Genomic DNA, 8280 nt, shown 5'->3' on the forward strand with positions numbered 1-8280 from the left:
TTCCTCCTTCCTGTCTCCTCCCAGAAAATAGGAGGCTCCTCAAGTTGATTGGCTGGTAGCCTTGATAGCACCCATGAGCAAACGTCATTTCCTGATGCCTAGGAAAAGCCACATGGCCTTGCCCTCTGAGGCATTTTCCTCATGGCGGAGTTTTCCCACAGCAAGTCTCCAGTAGGTGGCATCATTCCAATCATTACACCACCTATATCTGATTATGTACCACCTCAGGGAGCAGAGAGAAAAGGGGGAGAGAGAGAGGAAGGAATAGAATTTGAAACTCAAAACTTTAAGAAAAATGTTAATTAAAAAAACAAAGAAAAAAAGATCTTTTGCCTCCTTTTTATTGTCAGTAATTATCTCATTCATTTCAAACAGGAGTTCCCTCCCTTCTTTGATACATATAGCTCCTAAGGAACAAAACTTTTGTTTGTTTGTTTTCTTTAACTTCCCAAACCAGCCTCAGTTCATCATGAGGATTGGGACTCCTGGCACTATTTTTGTAAGATAGTGCCTTCATCTTCTAGTCATCTTCTCTTGCTCTTTGCAACTTCATCTTCTGTTCTTTTATTTTCAAAATCTAAGTTGGTTGGTGAGTAGCCTGGATATTCACATCACCTCTTCCAACAACTACTATTTTCCCGTATCACTAAAATGGTTTCCTACTGTGTCTCCAAAATTCCACTCTTGTGAGTTTCTGATGTCTCTTAATTTCCCTTATTAAAAAAAAGGGTTTGCCTCCACACAGTTGCCATATTCCTAAAGCAAAAGACTAACCACTTTCCTCCAATGCTTTTGAATCTTCAGTGGCTCCCTAGGCTAATTACAAATTATTCCCTAACCTACTGTATCCTAGTCAAACTAGCCTACTTGTTCTTCCACTTACATGATGTTCCACCTCTATCTCCCTTTGTATAGGCATTTTGTCTCTGGTGCCTGGAATGTTTTCCTTCCTTACCTCTACCTATTGGCTAGTTCTATCTGCAAGAAGTCTTCCTAATTCCTTCAGTTGTTAGGCCTTTTTCCAACTCTACCAATCTACCCAGAAAAAGCCACCACTTTCCAAGCAACTAGAAGGAATATCAGATAGAGATCTCTGGGACTAGAATCAAGAAGACCTTAGTTCAAATCCACCCTCAAACACTCAGTATGGGTATGATCCTGGCAAGTCCCTTAATTTATATCGGCTATAGTTTCCTCGACTGTAAAATGGGGATAATAATATCACCTACCTCATAGGGCTATTATGAGAATCAAATGAGATGATATTTGTAAAAAAAAAAAATGTTTTGCATAGCACCTGACAAATAGTAGGTGCTATATAAATGCTTATTCCCTTCCCTTTTTTATATGTATAGGTATAGGTATAGATATAGGTATGCATCTATAAATATCTATATATCTATATATATATTCAAACACATATCTATATATCTTTGTATATATATGCACATGCATATTTATATATATATACTAAACATATACTATCATGTGTATGCAATGTGTCAGTTTAATGTACATTTAATATGTATGATGTGCATAAATATGCATCTATGTGTGTACATACATGTTGTCATTCATCCTTCATTTTAGAAGAGAACCAATGGCATCATGGGGGCAATATCTTGACTCCCACATGAATTGGTGGTAAGTGAGGCAGAACTGCACAAAGTTATAAGCCTCACTCTCTCTTCCAGAATTATTGAAAACCAGGGTCAAGGGAAAAGTCAAGATGACTGGCAATGGCCTGGGATACAGCGAATGACCTTGCTGTCTTCAATATCTAACCAAACTTTAGGAGCTCTACATTGCTGGCTTCAGCTGCATTCATAGGTATTGGATGTTCATCTGTCCATTCTATTGAGGGAAATTTTCACATGCTGGGGATAGACATCCTTTTAATACATACAAATATGCATATACATGTATGAGTATTATATATATGTTTGTGTATGAATATATACATGCATGTGGATGTGTGTGCACATACATGCATGTAATATACAGATGTGTGTATGTGTGTATAAATTTCATTTGTGTCTGTTATTTTCTACAAGCATAATGTAAACTCCTTGAGGACAGGAACTGTTTTCCTTTTGACTCTGTTTCCCCAATACCAAGCACAGTGACATTTATGCAGTACATACTTAAAAATTGTCTGTTGTTTTTAATTTAATTGATAAAACATTGTGTCCCTTGTCACTAAATTAATATATTAAGGACAAAATCCACTCAGATAACTATAATTAGCAATATTATATAATAAGTGCATTTGGTTATAAGCTCCTAAGTATAAAAGACAGGACTGGGTTGCTTATTTGTTTTGCAATTCTTTATACCCCCAGCTCTGAGGGCAGTGCCTGACACATAGCAGGTGCTTAACAAATGCTGGTTGACTGCCAAAGTTCTATACAAGGTTTGAAAGAAAACATGATTCCTGGCTAGGGAAAGTTTCATGAAGGATATAATATTTAACTTTGGACTTTAAAAGATGGGTAGGATGTCAATTGGTAAAGAGGGAGGAGTTCTGTGAGATAAATTTGCATGGAAAAGCATCAATTAATCATTGCTGCCACTTGACCACCATAGGTGAGAAGCCCAAAAAATAACATTTGGAAATAGGTAAATACATGGGACTTCTCTGGACTAGGTTAATTCATGAGGAGCTCTTCTTTTGAAACTAACTTGCCTAGCACTTTGCTAGGGCAAAGGCTTTTGGCTTCTGACAAAGTCATGAACTTACTATTGATGGTGACACTGTCCTTCTGCATTAACCCAGAGTGTCTTGAGGTCAGGGAATCCATTTGGACTTGAAACAAAGATAACAGTGATGCTAAAGTGATGGGGAAATTAGTGCTACTGTCTCTTCCCACCCCAGGGACAAGAGTGATGAAGGTGGGGAAAAAAAAAGGCTTGTTATTGACTAGAGTCCTTATCGTGCCTCAGATCTTTTAAGAGTCAGCATTTAACAGAGGCATCCAAAAGAAGAAGCAGCTGGGAATCATTCCTATAAACGATATGGTAAAGGAGAGATACAGAGACAGACACACACACAGACACACACACACACACACACAAAGTCTTACTATCACTATATACTCTGAATCCCTTTTCTAACCAACCTTCAAAGCCCTGGTGAACTCCCTGATCCTTAGATGTTGGTTTCTCTTAAGTTTGTCCCAAGATGAGATTCTTTTAAGATTATAACGGGGGGGGGGGGTGACTAAGTGGTGCAGTGGATTAAGCACCGGCCCTGGATTCAGGAGTACCTGAGTTTAAATCCGGCCTCAGACACTTGACACTTACTAGCTGTGTGACCCTGGGCAAGTCACTTAACCCCCATTGCCCCGCAAAAAAAAAAAAAAAAAAAAAAAAAAAGATTATAACCTTATAGTAAACATTCCTGACTTCTTGTTTCGAGGCAGTGAAGATATGTTAAGTAAAAGTGTATAGATTTGGTAATTCTCTTTCATTTCAAATAGATTCACGATTCTATAAATTTGCTATGTCTATAGAATTTTCTCCTAGGCTTGACTCTTATTCTTATTCTGGTCTGTTTCTTTACAACCTTCCTTCTTTCTTTCACCCTTCTTGGCTAAAAACCTTCTTAAATACCAAACATTGAAATATCATCAAACTTGGTCTACATGAGATAATTCTTTACTCACATATTTTGAAAACATAGACAATTTGCTAAAGGGATAAAATATTTTGCAAATGGAAACATAGCATAATGTACAAACTCCTGATCATCTTGTTATTAATGCATTATTGTTTTTTCTTTTATTTCTTATCTCAAGAAATTATGAATATAAAAATCTACTGAAAGAAAAAGAAATCCTCCCTTGGATTGAAAGAAGTTGAACTTGATTGTAAAATCATGGTGCAGTCAATGAAATCCTCAGAACAAAGTTCATCAGTCTAAATGTTAAGCAACCATTCCTTGACTCTTGTGGTTTTAAATCTCCTCCCAATTATTCAGGAAGGGAACACATCCAAGAAGAAAAGAAGGGAGGAGTATGAGTTGGAAATGATTCATTGACACAAACCCAAGTAATAGAATAATCCATTCATACATTTCAAGGTCATCTGTTTTCTGTGCCATTATGCTAATGAATCATTGCCTGTTTAGGCTTGGGGATTAGTACCTTTCAACACCTGAAAGAAAGGGACACTGTTTGAAACTGTCTTCTTAGGTAAAATGCCAATAAATTTTGTGACATGCTCTAGTTCCCAAACACTTAGCTACAGAAAGGATAGTATTCATACTCTAACCTTAGTGAGGCTATGTTCATTCTGGAATGACCTCAAATAAAGTGAAATCTGAATGTGTTTGCCTCATGGCCAATGTCACTCAAAAGGCTCGATCCAGGCCATGTTGAGGTTGGCCTGTTTGAAATAGACCAAGGCAAATGTGTAAGGAAAAGATCAGAGATTTTCCCTGTTGATGGAGAATCCACTATATTTTAAGCCCACTTTAATTATAATATTAAGTCATTTATACTTTGAGCTTGTTCTCCATAAAGTTTGGGGCCAAGAAAGTAATTACTTCATTCACCATCAAGCTTATGCCTTGTTCTAATAATCTTGGTTTTTAAATATAGACTTTTGAAGCTAGTGCTCTAAGCATCTCATTTCAAGAATGGACTGGATGCAAGGAGATACTTTATTTCTACAGATGGGTGTCACACAATAGTTGGATAAAATATTGCTCTCTGTAATTGGTCACATGAACCCCATGGGAAGGCCCTGGTTTCACTAGGTAGGTGCTCTTTCCCTTTCTGCTTGAAGACTTTTCAGACTGGAAATTGGTGAAGTCCCACATTTCTTAGAGGATTATTCCTTTATCTGTTGTTGTTTTTCATTTGTTTTTTCCAGTTGTGGTTGACTCTCCATGACCCCATTTCTTGCAAAGATACCAGAATGGTTTCCCATTTCCTTCTCTAGATCATTTTACAAATGAGGAACTGAGACAAACAAGGTTTGGTGACTTGCCCAGTCTCAAATAGCTAGTAAGTGTCTAAGGACAGATTTGAATTCAGTAAGATGAGTCTTTCTGACTCCAGACCTGGCACTTTATCCATTGCACCACTCAGCTGTCCAATCCTTAGTCTAATATGTGATAAAATAATATTCCTACCAGGTACAACTAGAAGCAGTCTTTGAACCCTTATATTTCAGAAATGAGTAGCAAGCAGAGTGGAAACAACAGTAGGCTCCCCATACATCCTCAAATGGAGAGGGGGAAAAATCAATGAAATTTGCAGGGGTTATATTAGGTAGTTGCTCATATAATTCTCCACATGAAAGATAAAGTTCAGGCATAAAACAGCTATTTTGTAGATTTATAGATTGTTCTAGATTTATCTTAAAACACAAAGATCTCATTCAGAGTCAGATAGCTAGCATAAAAATCCTCCAACTTGCTCGAAATGTCAATTTCAGGATTATACAGAGGAGTAGGAGGGAGTGACAATAAAGCAAGGAAAGGGAGATATCAAAGTTTCAAGAACAAAAAGGTGATTAACTTTGTCAATTCTAATAAAAACCCAAAAGAAGGGGAAAAAGCCAACAACGTTGTATTTGATGATTAGAATAGCACAGGTAAATTTAGAACATCTCAACATGATTACTGTAGTGATGTTGAGAGTCAGACATTGAAAAAAGTTGACAAAGAGAGAAATATATTGGCTAGAGGAAGAAGTAGGGTCTATTAAAGTCCCCTAACTCCCACACAGAAGAATACATTGGAGATCCAAGCAAATCTGAAGATTATGGGAAAGTGTCCATCAAAGTAAAAAATTGAAGTTTCTGAGGTGAAAAGGACATCATCTAGATAGCAAGATCCAAAGGAGGTAACATCAAAGCACAATGAGGAAGAGATTGCAGGTGGTATGCGTAATTAATTATTATCTCCTCAGCTCAATCTTAGTTGGAGGCAGCCCAGAACTTCAATCCCACTATCCCTTGGATGGAGCCATGACTCCAAAAAAAAGGGGCCTATTTCTAATCCAACCCACACAAGCAATTGATAGGGGGCAACCCTTATAGAGGAGACTGGTATCCCCACCATCATCACTAGCAACTGCTGCCACTAATAGGCAGAAGTCCCAGAAACACCAGCACTCTCTCCAACCCTGGCTCTTAGCCTTTCTTCCAGTTTAGCCCCCAAAAATAAGAAAGCAACCATCATGGAGATGTGACCTGACTACTCTTACAGCAGGAAATATAGCCCACACCTTAGCTATATAACCACTAAAGATCCAGAAAAGGAAGTCCTTGGTATTATCAAGTGGTCCAATATCAGAAATCAGTATAGTTTTTTATATAAATGGAAATGACATTTTAACAAATGCATTATTATTTGCAATCCTTTTATACCCTAGGGATCAAAAAGTCTTTCCATCAACCCTGAAATGAACCCTCCTTATTTTGTTATGGCAATTAGATAGTGTAGTAGACAGAGTGCTTGAGTTCGAGCTAGGAAGGCCTGTGTTCAAATCATGCCTCAGATATTTACTATCTGTACAACCCTGCACACATTACTTAAGCTGTATCAGTTTCTTTCTTTTTTTTTTTCTTTTTAAATGGGAATTATACAGGCAAACCTCGGAGATATTGAGGATTTGGTTCTATACCACTTCAATAAAGCTAATATTTCATTAAAGTGTGTCAAACTTTTTTTGTTTCTCAGGGCATGTAAAAATTATGTTTATTCTATATAGCAGTTTCTGAAGTGTGCAATATTATTATGTCTTGAGGTGATCAATGAAATGGGCATGCAACTAAAAAATCTAGAAAAAGAACAAATTAAAAATCCCCAATTGAATACTAAATTAGAAATCCTGAATATCAAAGTAGAGATTAAGAAAATGGAAATTAAGAAAACTATAGAATTAATAAATAAAAATAAGGGATGATTGTATGAAAAAAATCAATAAAATAGATAAACCTTTGGTTTATTTGTTTTAAAAAAAAAAGAAAGAAGAAAACCAAATTACCAGTATCAAAAATAAAAGGGGTGGGGGCCAGAGAAGTGGCACAGTGTATAGAGGACTGGCTTTGGGTTCAGGAGGACCTGAATACAAATCTGGCCTCAGACACTTGACACGTACTAGCTGTGTGACCCTGGGCAAGTCACTTAACCCTCATTGCCCTGCTAAATAAATAAATGAATGAATGAATGAATGAATGAATGAATGAATGAATGAATGAATGAATGGATAGATGGATAGATAAATAAATAGATAAACAAGCAAATAAATAAGTGAATGAATGAATACATGGGGTGAATATGCCACCAATGAAGTGGAAACTAAAGCAATAATTAGGAGCTATTTTACTCAACTGTATGCCAATAAATTTGACAATCTAAATGAAACGGATACATATTTACAAAAAACATAAACTTCCCAGATTAATAGAAGAGGAAATAAAATTCTTAAAGATGCCCATTTTAGAAAGAGAAATTGAACAAACCATCAACAAACTCTCTAAGGAAAAAAAAATCTCCAGGGCCAAATGGGTTTACAAGTGAATTCTACCAAGCATTTAAAGAAAAATAAGTTCCAATACTGTACAAATTATTTAGAAAAACAGGTGAAGAAGGAGTTCTACCAAATACCTTTTATGACACAAAAATAGTGTTGATACCAAAACCAGGCAGAGTCAAAACAGAGAAAGAAAATTATAGACCAATTTCCCTAATGAATACTGATGCAAAAATCTTAAATAAGATATAAGCAAAGAGATTACAGCAAGTGATCACCAGGATAATACACTATGACCAGGTCGGATTTATACCAGGAATGTAAGGCTAGATCAACATTAGGAAAACTATCAAAATAATCAACCACATCAATAACAAAACTAACCAAAATCATACGATTATCTCAATAGATGCAGAGAAAGTGTTTTAACAAAATACACCACTCATTCCCATTAAAAACACTAGAGAGCATAGGAATAGGTGGAGCTGTCCTTAAAATAATAAGTAGTATCTACCTAAAACCATCAGAAAACATTACATGTAATGGGGATAAGCTAGAGGCATTCCCAATAAGATCAGGGGTGAAACAGAGATGCCCATTATCACCTCTATTATTTAATATTGTATTAGAAATGTTGGCTTTAGCCATAAGAAAAGAAAAAGGAATTAAAGGAATTAGAATAGGCAAGGAGAATAGGCAAGGAAACAAAACTATCCCTCTTTGCAGAGGATATGATGGTATACTTAGAGAATCCTAGAGAATCAACTTAAAAAAACTCCTTGAAACAACAACT

This window comes from Dromiciops gliroides, chromosome 6 (assembly GCF_019393635.1).
Source record: "Dromiciops gliroides isolate mDroGli1 chromosome 6, mDroGli1.pri, whole genome shotgun sequence".
NCBI lineage: Eukaryota > Metazoa > Chordata > Mammalia > Microbiotheria > Microbiotheriidae > Dromiciops > Dromiciops gliroides.